The sequence below is a fragment of the Aplidium turbinatum genome, chromosome 12 (assembly GCF_918807975.1).
Source record: "Aplidium turbinatum chromosome 12, kaAplTurb1.1, whole genome shotgun sequence".
Taxonomy (NCBI): Eukaryota; Metazoa; Chordata; class Ascidiacea; order Aplousobranchia; family Polyclinidae; genus Aplidium; species Aplidium turbinatum.
This window is the reverse complement of record NC_137483.1, coordinates 22,430,917-22,444,880: the sequence shown is the minus strand read 5'-3', so window position 1 is coordinate 22,444,880 and position 13,964 is coordinate 22,430,917.

The window sequence follows — 13,964 nt, the reverse complement described above, 5'->3', positions numbered from 1 at the left end:
ACCCACCACCGTAAGACAATTACGATGTTTCCTGGGTATGCTCAACTTCTACCGCATGTTCATACCACACTGTGCGGAAATCCTTCAACCTCTGTACACTTCCTTACCGCCTGGTAAGTCGTCAAAGAAACCTCTGATCTGGACTGACATCATGAAGCATGCTTTTGAGACTGCGAAACAGAGCCTCGCGAAAGTCACGTTACTCTCTCACCCCGTTCATGGTGCTCCCATCCAACTAGTCACAGACGCGTCAGATACTGCCGCTGGCGCTGTTGTTCAACAACTCATCGATGGCGAAGCCAAGCCGCTCATGTTTTTTTCTCGTTTCTTTAATACAGCTCAACAGAAGTATAGTGTCTTTGACAGAGAGCTTACAGCCATGTACCTCGCCGTCCGACATTTCTCCTACTTCCTTGAGTCACGTGATTTCACAATCTTTACAGATCACCGTCCGCTAGCTGCAGCTTTCAGCGCAACGATGGCGAAAGCCACAGCACGACAGTTACGTTACTTGGCCTACGTCAGTGAGTTCTCCACTGATGTTCGCTACTTAAAGGGTAGTGAAAACTTGGTCGCAGACTGTCTCAGTCGCGCTGCAGTCAATGCCATTTATGAAGATGGTATCAACTTCGACTTTTGTGACCTGGCCATTGCTCAACACGATGACACCTCCTTAGCTGACTTTCGTATGAGTCCTACCTCTCTTACGTTGGAAAAACGACTCCTACCTGAACACGGCATCTCCATCGAGGGGGATACCTCAACTGGACGCTTTAGAGTCCTGTTGCCGACGACGTATCGCCAAACAGTTTTTGACAAACTGCACAACCTCAACCACGGAGGAATCAAATCAACACAACGCCTTATTGCTCAACGCTACGTTTGGCCTGACATGAAGGCTGACATTAAAGCTTGGGTTAAGACATGTGTCTCTTGTCAACGCGCCAAAATTCAACGGCACGTCTCGGCGCCTCTAACTCATTTTCCTACTCCTGACAAACGTTTTGCGAATGTCCATGTTGATATCGTTGGAGAACTACCTGAGTCCAGCGGATATTCGTATCTCCTCACCGTTATTGACCGCCACACGCGTTGGGTCGAAGCCCTACCGTTGACCAGCATTACTGCACGTGCATGTGCTGATGCCTTTCTCTGGGGTTGGGTATCACGCTTTGGCGCCCCTGTCACCATGGTCACTGACCGTGGTCGACAATTCACCTCTCTCCTGTGGAAAGAGCTATGCCAATACCTTGGGTGTGATCATCGTACAACTACTGCTTACCACCCTGCTTGCAACGGATTAGTTGAAAGGGTGCATCGCACACTCAAAACTGCCATCAGAGCTCAATCCAACCCAAACAACTGGTTCTCCCACCTCGGATTGGCACTCCTGGGCACTCGTGCAGTGATAAAGGAAGATCTTGGTTTTTCTTCTGCTGAAGCCACACTTGGCACCACCCTTCGTTTACCAGGTGATTTTTTTGCAGACCCCGTTGTAGGTCCTGTCAATTCCCACTACGTGCGTCAGTTACGTGATTTTGTCAACAATTTTCCTTACATACGCCCGCGTCATGGCAAACGCTCTGTTTATATGGACGCTGACCTTGACACATGCTCACACGTTTTTATACGACATGATGCAGTGAAGGGACCGTTACGTCCACCTTACGACGGGCCTTACCGTGTAATCGATCGTTGTGAGAAGTACTTTACCGTTGACATCGCTGGTCGCACTGATACAGTTACCATTGACAGATTAAAACCTGCTTATATGGACACTTCCCCTGATGAGGATTTTTCAAGTCATGCCGAAACGTCACTGCCGTTTCGAGACGATACGTTCTTAACTTCTTCGACTTCTTCTATGCAGTACGTTCGTTCCCAGGATGATCCTAGGGTTTCCGATGAGCTCCCAGTCTCATCGACCGCTTCACACTACGTGACACGTACCGGCAGAGAAGTCAGGTTACCTACTCGTTTCCGGAAGTGATGAACCCTTGCCTTTACCGTACCTTTCTGCTGTACACAGTTCCTTTTTTTTACCTTACCTTGAGTCTAGGGATTCTGTGTTCGTGTCCCTTCGTTTCTCTGGTGAGTCTTGAACATCTTTGAGTATGAGTGTGATTCAAAATTTTTGACTTACTTTAGACACCTTCCTTATGAAGGACTCTTACTGCCTTGTATATACTTTGTAGATATTCACCTCCAACACTGCTGTAGACTGGGTGACACAACTTTGAAAGATCAGAAGAAATCTAAGGACTGATTGGACAATTACGGACATTATGTCATCGCGAGCAGGGATACTCTGCATGTCGATCGCTCACGCGATACTGCGGCCGTTCCGCAGGATTTTTATCACATCCGGATTGCTACTCGGAATGACCGTCATGCTAGAAGAACAACGATCATTCTTCTCCGCCTGCTTCATGCCGTAACAACGACCATCAGCCGATTCACCCAGAACTACCAATAATTTTGTCATTTCGTTTTGTATTCTTGTCGTGTGTTCGCATAACTTCGTACCCACTTAGAGGGGGAGCTATGTCGCGGTACTCCCCTCCATGGAACCCAAATAATAATGTGTTTTGTGCATCACTGGGCAGACATGCTCGTAGTAGCACGTGATTGGTCCTCTTTTCCACAGTTCTGGAATGTGACGTTAGATTTAGTGAGAGCGCAGTGTTTGTTTCTTCGTTATGAGAGATGCGCTCCTCTCTTGTAAGAAGCCATTTTTATTTCTGATACTTGAAAAAGAAAGTTAGTTCGTTTTGGACGTCTGCTTAACGGTCGCTTATTACAGTCAAGCACTGGATATATGTTTAACCCTTTATCCTGTGACGTATTTTGGCCAGTTGACTTGCGGACGGGGGGGTCGGTTCGACACTATCACTTTGAGCTCGTGTAACTCAAAAACTACGCAAGATAGATCAATCAAATTTTCACATGGTGTAGATAATTTATCTGACAACATAACATCGAAACTCTTTTGCAATTTGTTCAACAGCGCAACTTGAAAAATCAAATAATTTGATGGTTGGTCATATTTTTTTATTTGACTTGAGAAATTGTTTCTTAATTAACTTATAATTGAGTGTGACGGGTTAATTCCATTGTGTAGATTTTAATCTCTTACGCGGAGACGTCGTCCACGCTTCAATGAAATCGTAATTGGCGTCCGACTCGCGTTTGCTTGTTGTTTTGCCGGAGGCATTGCAAAAAAAAATTTGCTTTGTTTCAACATTTGCAGAGAATGAGACATAATCACCGCAAAAAAAAACTATTTCAAGTTCTTTTTGAGCCACATGTTTATAGTCTACACTTTTTCAAACGTACTGTCATTTCTTGATATTGGAACTAAATCAAGCAAATTTTTTTTCACATTCTCACTGTCGAATTTGGTTATGTATGATCAAGAAACACTTTGCATTTCACAGCACATCTCAGGAAGTTATTTATTCGTTTTTAACATTATTTCAACGTCTAAAGAGGTTGAATCGATGTAAAAAGTGTCTGATTTGCTGTCTGGGTAGCGATTGAATACAGAAAAGTAAGGTAGCCTAATGGTGTCACGTGGTATTTGAACAACAACCTATCCAAAGGTAGTGACTTCCTTCGATAGGAGCTTGTTCCATTTTAGGCCATCATGCACTCCAAAAACAAAGAGCGTCTAAAACTCCTGACTGATAAACTATGTCACGATGCATTCCAAAGTGATATGTTTCAATACTTACCAACAATGATCACTTTGAATGAAACAATTTTGCAAACAGTTGTGACAAAATGTAGTGATAATAATCGTTTAGTCAAATCGTGTTGGTAGGTTATAGAAGAGGTCGTTTGCTAAATGGAACTCCGTTCTGCGTAACAAACTCAAAGTCGTGACATAACGATACAAAAAATAGAAAAAAAAAATCTTTTTCAGGCCAAGTGCTATTGTCGTAAAAAAACAAAAAATCACTAAAGTGTTGACTTTTTCCTTGGGCAAAATTGAAGGTTGTTGATATTTTAAAAATGCACGTTTGTGTCAAAATGATTGAAGTGTTTTTTTTTTCATGTTGTTAACTAGATTTGCAAAATAACGTTTTCTACATTTTTTGTCTATTTTGTTGGACATGCATTTTGTGTCAAGTTATTTATTACGCATGAGAAGATTTCTTTCTGTTGAAATTTTGAAATAGCATTTTAGATGCAGTTTGCAGTTGATGGCGTTACTGCAAAAACCATCTTTTGTAATTGACACACATCCAAAAACAAAAGACGCATAAACTACTGCTGGCTGATAGACCACGTCACAATACATCATAATGATGTTTTTCCGAACCGAAGACCCAGAAAACCAATTTTGTCGTATATTAGTTTAGACGTCTGCAGACGTTGAACCAATGACAAAAAGTAATTTGCTGATTTGAAACAAAGTGATTGCTGTTTCCAATGTGCAAACATTTTGATAAAAAGTAATCAAGTTTTGGCCACCGCTTTCTGGTCCATTTAGGCTACTCTGGTCAATCGACTCACGTTGCAAATAACTTGTTTTGTGTAAGGTCTTGCTTGTGAAAAAATCGAAGTAAAAACACAAAAATGAAGTAAGCTATATTTACAAAGTGTTATATTCTTGAATGAACCATAGTTTTAAAAAAAAATAGTTTGAGCAGGTTTCATCTGATAGAAACTATAGTTGATATCATCGCGAAGGATCAAATAGCTGCGAAAATCACTTCAAGCAATTCTTTGGGGTGATTTTCATTATGCAAACCAAGGTGAACCTCAATACACATATTTTTATGCCAAACGATAAAAATCGTTCTTTCTTTTTTTCAAGGATAAGGAAAACGATCCGTATAAAATATAATTCAATTCAACATATTTTCCTTATTTTGTCAGATATGCATTTTGTGTAACAATGCTTCAGAAAAATTGCTGAGTATGGTATAGCGTTTGAGATGCAGTCAGAGAATACAACTCTATGGTTGGTGGCGTTATTACAAAAGCCAATCTTTTGTCAGGGAAATGTATTCGAAAACAAAAAGGCACAAAAGCGTTGACTGATAGATTACGTTACGATACGTTACAAAAACGAGGCATTGATTTCAGATTCTTTCAACCCAACAAACAACTTTGCTCCAAATGACACAAACGTCCAAATTTATGGAGAAAAAGATATAGGCCTACACCGTTTTGTGAAAATAAGTTTTTGTAGACCAACATTTGAATGAAAAGTTTGAAATTATTGAGTTGGTCCTAATAGTGTTTCTGCTGAGATATATCAAAACTTTTCAATCCTCGTATAAAAAAATAACTTTGTAATCTCTCAAGCAACTGCAAAATTACCATTTAGGTAAAGATTCAGTGATGATACAATATGCACAATGCTTGTCAAAGCACAATAATTTAGCTGCGTGTGTTTTTCCACAAAAGCCAAGCAGTTTAGATAGTCTGTGTCAAGTTCTTTTCAGTATCCTTCAATCTCTCGTTTTCATAAAACATTTTCACAACATCCATAAATATTCATGTGAATATAAGTGTACAGGTACATGCAAAAGTTTATTGGCGGGTCAAGAACGCACTCCTTGCTTTCCGACAAGAAATCAAGAAACTTACCACATCAGTATGTTTGTTTTATGAGATAAACAGAGTTTTCTCAAGAACTTTCCTACTGTTTTTTGTTATAAGTTAGAAACAAAATGTATTCGCCATAGAAAACAACGTAAAATTACATTTTTTTCAACATAGCTTATCGGATGCTCTCTGATAATTTCAAAGCAACTCAGATGTAATTAAAAGATTAATCAAAGCAACTCAAAACTCGAGTTTGCAAACAAAAGGCGGAATCATTACGGTTGAATGCTTTACAACAAAACCAAATCATGAGATATCTGCGTCGCAGTTCCACGCACGGCGGCGCTCAGTAATCCTATTAATCCGTATAATTTGAAAACAAAAGGGCTAGCTAGTAGCTAGCTAAAATATCAGAGTATGTTATGAAAATCATGCCATATCTCTAAAACTATAGACAATAGCAACGTCATTTAAAGTGGAATAAATACTTGAATAATTTTTAGGAAAAGTCAAGAAATTTCAAAGCTGTGGATCGCGTAGTTCTTTAATGATATTGCTTTGAAAAGTACCAAGTCCCAACCGACCCCCCCCCCACAGGAAATAGGGTTAAATGCATAATCGATTTATTTCGGATCTTGTATCAAAGTAATGATTATATATTGGAGATACAACCCTCAACCTTTGGATGTACAGTAACGTGGAATAAACTACTGGACGCAGTGAACAGTGAATACGGTAATAAGTAGGCTACGCAGTTATTGTTATACAGTTACACGGTCGCGTCGCCGAAGCGACTTCCATCACAGTTGTTTCGTAGACCGTGTGACGCTTAGCAAAAGGCTAAGCTGGTGACCCCAACCCATCCATACCCGGAAAGGCGACACATCTGTTTCTGTATGATGTTTTTACAGTAGGCCTACCTCGATGCTTGGGCGGAGATGTATAGTGTAAAGGCATAACACATGTTATGCCCTGAGACGCCACGCAATGGTAATTACGCAGCACTGTGCGCGTACCTGCCGTTGGGCGACGCAAGGACTGCTACGTGAGCGATGACTGAGGTTTTTGTAGTCATTCGAGACTAACCCAACAATGACCCTGCATAACTGTTCAACTTTTTTACCTTTATTGGTTTTAAACACGTCTCGATGGTCACGTTTTGTCGCTTCTGATTTTTTGGACCTTTGCTTAGATGACATGTGTTATTTTCGATACGATAGTTAGAAATAAACACAACTGCTCGAAACTGATTATTTGATGCTTTAAAAACAATTTTAAAATCACATAACACAATTGAACGAATGCTTTTTTTGCGATAAAGGTTGACAAAAATAAAGTTTGACAATTGACACAAATAAAGCTATTTGCAAGTTTAACTGCAAGAAATTTGGCAACTCTAGTTAGATTTGCAAAATGCAAACACCACAGCTGTTCATGCTTGAGGCAATGGTAGCCCCTGCCAGTGGTGCCAAGGCTTGTGTTTTAGCACAAGATCTTGTGTTTTTACTTTTGATCTTGTGTTCTTGTGCTTTCCGATCGATTTTTGGCTAAATCTTGTGCTTTTTGATAAAAGTCAAATTAACCGTTGCTACCACGGTTTGTGTTTGGTAGAGAATTAAGGACTAGAACTAAAAGGTTTTGGTAATTACCGTAGGTTTCCGGTACCATGTGGTACTTAGGCATATTGACCAATTTTACTCATTGGGTTATCAGGCCTGACAAGATTAGCTAAAAACTTGATCTGAAGAGAGTATGGTATGTGCTTGTCGTCAGACTCAGAGGTTGTGTTGCTCGATACTAGATAACAAGAGCAGCGAAAAGAGTAATCAGCATCAAATAATGACAATCATTCACCAAGTCCCAAAATGAAAAAGTGGTATAAACAGCCTTTCAATCGTCAATGGTTGAGTTATCCTGATTTTAAAAAGGCAGTGGCTATTTGACCGGCGCCGGTCTTTGAATCTGAAACACTATTTGACCGGTCATGACGTCACTATACAGTCACTTTTTTCTTTTTCTCTTTCAAAGCAAAAGATGAGAAGCGCGGATATAAGTTCTAAATCCAACCATCTCACTCAACTCGTAACGTGGCGCATGCGATCCGTCGCCGCCTCCGACTCTAGAGGGACTGAGTTCGATACTACCCGGAAGCGTTCTTTTTTTTTATTTATTTTTTTTTAACTAAATTTTGACACGAAGTGCATTTTTGTAGTCAGTTTTTAATTATTTTTTATGTCTTTTCAAATGTGAGTAATAAAGTTAGAGTTTTTTTAATTTGCTGGAATTTGAGAATTTCTCTGGGTAATTTTCCGATTGTGGCCGTGCTAAATACTGATACGGAAAAAAGCCTACATAATTTTTCAATTCAGGCACGTTTTAAACTTTTCAAGGTTTTGCCACGTCTTCCCGTTCATTCACGTGCTGGGAAGTCTATGTGTATCGATTTTTGTAGTTAGTATCTTTTTCGTCCCGGACGCGTTAATGACGAAAAATAAAATGATTGATTGATGTGACCGTGTTTGCCGAACGAAGCAATACCGTACATTTTTGCTCTCAACAAAATGCACTTTGGGTCAAAATTTAGTTAAAAAAAAAGAACGCTTCTGGGTAGCATCGAACTCAGTCCCTCTAGAATTGGAAGCGGCGACGTACAACACGCGCCACATAACGAGTTGAATGAAATGGTTGGATTCAGAACTTATATCCGCGCTTCTCATCTTTTGCTTTGAAAGAGAAAAAGAAAAAAAGTGACTGGATAATGACGTAATGACGGTCAAATAGTGTTTCAGATTCAAAGACCGGCGCCGGTCAAATAGCCACTGCCTTTTAAAAATTCGATACATGAAGACAAAATTGATCGATATGTAGCCTTTTGTGAGATATGTGATATTAAATTTTTTGATATTTTTAATATGATGGTCAAAAATAAAAACAACTGAACTACCGGTAAATTAAAAACCACGAATAGAAAGAGAACAGTGATTAGGAAGCATGTATCTTCTCTAAACTGTTGATTTCAGAGTCATGTTATTCTTCAAATTGGCACAAAATGGGTCACAAAGGTTCAATTTTGCAATCTTGTGCTTTTGTATTCAAATCTTGTGCTTTTTTTTCTTATATCTTGTGCTTTTTCCGAATTTTCTGTGGCAGCATTGGCCCCTGCTGATGTCACCACAGAGACTTCACCCAATGAATATTGATGTTGTTTAGAAACTTTAGTTGAGTTTGTTTTTATTTTTGACCATCACAAGAAAAACAATATGCAGGGTCCCGCAGCTAAATTGGGACTGGCGCTTGTGGGTTTTAAGGCGCTTAAAGCCTACGTTTTGTGGCGTTGGTAGGTTTTAAGGCTGCTTAAACCTACAAGCTCCTTGGGACCTTTTCATTTTTGCATAACTTTGTTTTTTATTTCTATAATCAAGATGAAACTTTCTGCAGATAATCTCATAAAGGTATTTTAAAAGATAGTAGCCTATTGTAATGTTTAGACTAACTTCTTTAAATTAAACTTAGCAGAATTAACAAAATGGATAATCATATTCGAACTAAGATGTGCTGGGAATACTCCTTCGGATATTATTAAGAGGATTGGCTACTCAAAGATGACAGTTCATCGAATCGTGGCCAAATTTGATGTTGAGGGGAAAGTTGAAGCAATCTCCACAGCTCATCAAAAGTGAACAAAACTTTTCTGGCAGGCTGAAAACGTTGATAAAGGCGGACCCAACACAGTCGATGACAAAATTAGTCAAAAGACACCATGCCAGTCACAGAACCATCTGTAGAGCAGTCAATGAAGACCTTGGAATGAAGTCTTATGTGAAAACACGTCGCGACCTGCTCACTGCCTGGTCAGGGTTGAAACAAAAAAGACAAAAAGTCAACCATATGATGGAGACATTATTGACAATCCAACGTTACCCCTCCGCTCGACATTCAATAGCAAGGAATGGATCAGTTATCATAGAATTTTATCTTGTCATGCTTAAACTGCTACCACTCTTCATCAATGGGGCTATCAAAATACAGCAATCAGTCCAATTTGCGACAAAAGCAGGCAAACTGTTGATCATTTGATTTTAAACTGTCTATTGACTGCACTACCCGGTGGTTTCAACATAGTTTACCAATGCAGAAACGTATTTAAAAACTGGCTGAAAAACAAGATTTCAGCTTTAAGTGTGAAAATGCCAAACGAAACTACCACTATATATAGTTGAAAGATGTCCAATCTTCTCATTCATCTCAATAACAAAGGAGGACATTTTTGTTGATCAGACAAAGTTCATTGTGGATGAGGTTACAAATTGTCAGAACATACGATTATTGCCTGTGACTTCAGAAGTTTCTCATCTGATGCAAAGCAAAAATCCTGCTTTTGTGGTGGTTTTTGCAGCTGTGGCAAGGTGATGCCTCTTCATTTCATCAAAGCTGGACTGAGAATCAACACAATGAAGTATCTGAAGATTCTGAATGATATTTTGGTGCCCTGGATTTGTAGAAACTACGATGCTGCCAAAGTCATGCTTGTTCAAGACTCTGTGCCAGCGCATGGAGCAAAAAAGTCCAGACTTGTCTGAAGAAGAATCTTCCCATGTTTGCCCCGAAAGACATTTGGCCTGGTAGCTTTTCAGATCTGAACGTTTACAACTATTGGCTATTCAGCATAATTGAAGGACAATCTAACGCAATTCCACACCCTAACCTCAACTCTCTTAAAGCAGCTGTTCGAAGAGCATGCCAGATTCTCGATAACGATGAAGTGAAGAGAAATTGTTTACGGTTTCACCAGAGAATATCCAAAATTATCGCAGCAAAGGGCCATCATATTGAATATTTGTGTTAAATAGATTGTAAGGATAACATTAATAAAGTTAAAATGGTAACTTTACCTTTTTCATCCTTGAAATTGGGAATTACGAATAAAATGCAAAAGCCCCTATTTAACTGTGGGACCCTGTATGCCAAACAAACAAGAGGTCTACAAAAAGGTAGAATCGGCCAAACGCGAATGTTATGACGTTGCCAAAACAAGAAAATCAGTTTAAAATAGGACATGGTCGCAACCCTTTAAAAGTTTACAAAACACCAAAGTCTATCTTTGCGTTGAATCATATTGTAGCCCTGGGTTTCAGAGAAAGTTTATTTTTTGACCAACATTATTGATAAAATGACAGTTGAAAAGATATGAGACATAGGCTACTTCAACAACTCTATTTAAGGAAAATGTACGACAAGTCAAAATTACACTTAATTAATTAATAGTGTAATTTTGATTTGTCGAACATTTTTCTTGAATATTGCAACGGGGTTTATCAAAGATCCAAACAACCCCAACTTAAGCAAGCCTGTTTACAACCAAATTGACTACGTCATTTGTCAACAGCAAGCACGCCCTCTACTACAAAACGCAAGGTCTTTTGCAGGCATGGACCTAAATTCTGACCACAAGCATGTTTCCACGAAACTTAGAATTGATAAAATTCATTTAATTCACAAACGCTATCTAAAGAACTCCAAGCAACAGAGAATCAACATCCATCGTCTGAGAGATGATCGAAAGACCCAGCAAACATACAGGAAAACTCTGAAGAATATGTTGAGCGAATTAGACTACAACGACGATGATCCAAACACAACTACAAACCACCTACTTGACTGCATGAAAGTTTCAGCCATAAAAGCTGCCGGCATCGACAGAAGCAACTCACCGCCACATACGTTTGATCAACAAGTAGTAGATCTGTCCAAACAGCAAAAAGCTTTCAGGCTACAAATCTATCAAAGCACAAACAACATGGAACGCTCTAATCTCTGAAAGAAACGTACAAACATCCTACACAGCATATCCAAAAGATTAAAGGAGGTTGCAATAGAGAAAGCCAACTCTTTGGCAGAAGAAATATCTGCATCTGAAGACAGCGGTAAAATGTTCCAAGCAGCAAAACTACTTAAAGTGAGAAAGCCTCCTACCCCCATCATGATTCAAGATGTCAATGGCAGTTTTGTGCTCTCAGACAAAAGCAAAGTAGAGATTGTAAGAAAATGGTTTCAGCAACAATTTACAGATTCAGATGATGAACCAATACAACCATTTACCAGAGAAGCAAGATCCTTGCAAACACCAATAACCACCGAGGAAGTGTCTGCAGCAATTTCTTCCTTGAAAAACCGTCGTGCTGCTGGCCTTGATAACGTCAACAACGAACTCTTCAAATTCTCCAAAGACATAGTTTCCGGTTTAATATCACAGACTATTCATGAATCTCTCAAACAACACAAACCAATAGACACCATCGGCGAAGGCATACTAATTGCTATACCAAAACCCAAGAAACCAAAAGGACCACCAGCTAATCTTCAACCCATTGTGCTCCTCAATAGCATCAGAAAAATCCTCTCCATCATCATTTTGCATCGGATTAGAGACAAAATTGACAGCTTCACTGGACCCTTCCAAAGCGGTTTCAAACGTGGCAGAAGCTGTGCTGACATTGTCTGGGCACAACGTATGCTCGTTTCAGTAGTAATGGCCAGAAAATGGGACTTCCACAAAATGGGAATAGATATGTGCAAAGCCTTTGACACCATCAAACGTAAAAAAATCCTTTAAATTTTAGATCAAGCTGGATGTGATGAAGATGAACTGCGACAAACCCGTACCCTGCTGGCTGGCACGAAACTTTATGTGCGTATTAACAACGAAATATCCGCAAACTTTGAGACAACCATCGGTTCCCCTCAAGGAGACAGCCTCTCCCCAATACTCTTCACTTGCTACCTATCTGCAGCATTGAGCTCAGTGCGAGAACAGTCCTCCAGACCAAACCCTCCTATATCTGACACATGCATGCCTTTGGAAATGGAGTATGCAGACGATGTTGAGTTTCTGGATGAGGAAAGACAGCCACTTGACATGCTACAACCTATTGCTACAAAGAACCTGAAAAACTACAATCATCATCATAATCCATCGTCGGTTTGTTCCCCACTAGTGGGGGTGGCCGATTGTTTCCGCGCAGCAATTGTTTTTATCCCTCTTCTCCATTTCACCCTGTCCCTTGCATCTTCCTCCTTCAACAATCTTTTCATGAATGAGACTAAAATTGAATTCACCCACATATTTCTTGCAGACACAAATGAAACTGATGCTGATAGCCTACCGATTCGAGGAAACGAAAAATGGCATACACACAAACTTTTGGGATCATCATTGTGCAGCACTGCCGATGTCAAATCTCGCTGCAATTTAGGCAATGTCGCTTTCAGATCATACTGGAAACTATGGAGCAAGAGATCAAGAATCCCATTGCAGTTGCGACTAAGATTGTACAGCACGTGCTGCATCCCAATTATGATCTACAACTGCAATAGCTGGTCTGTTACCAAAGCAAGTCTTGAAAGATTGGATGCCTGTCATCGAAGACATTTACGTGTCATAACTGGTCATACTTGGCCAAACAGTATCTCGAACAAAAACCTCTACAAAATATGCAACAGTGAACCATTATCTTGCAAGATCTCCATCATGAGATGGAACATGTTTGGACATCTTCTGAGACTTCACCAGGACTCACCTCCCCAGAAAGCCCTTGAATTTGTGATAATTGGCAGCAAAAAGTACCAAGGCCGAACCGGACGTCACCGTACCAACTTATTACAACTGCTGAGATCTGACATCAGAAAAGCTGGCCTGGGATCCCTGCTCAGCAAATCACATCTCCATCGATTGCAAAACATCGCAAAGGACAAAACAGAATGGAGATCCTATCAACCTTGTTGAAAGACTGATCGAAGCCAGCGGCTGTCAAACGATTTGGCTACACTGGCGGCGGAGACAGTTACAATAAATTGCAACCAGACAATGCATCCTATGGATCTGTAATTAGGCTTCTCTCTAGCACCAGCTTGCTGGGTGTGTTGTTGTTTTCTAGTACTAGTAGGGTACATTGAGAAACTAAGACTGCCATATTGTTTCTCAATCATGTAATGTTACAAACAAAGAGAACCAAGGCTAATTTGATTGTTAAATTTAACAGTCAAATTTCACAATTTGATTGTTAAATTTTACATTATAATAACAAATAAATTTGATTTGATTTTCAGAGATGTAGCTGCATAGCCAAGTGGTGAGAGCCCTGGACTGGCACTCGAAAGGCACCAGTTTGACACTGCTCAAGAGCATGCTGTTGTGCCTTTGTCAGGACAGTTAAAGATATGCCTAAAGATGGACACAAAAATTGTCTTCCTTGCCTTCCCGTTCACTTAATCTAAATCTTCAACCACTTGGTGTAAGCATTGATACAACAGTTTTTTTGAGATGCAATGTCACTTGTTGACTTTGTCCTTAACATGTGCTATTGTGCTTGCCCAATGCCCATGTAGAGTTGTAACCCAGTTGGTTG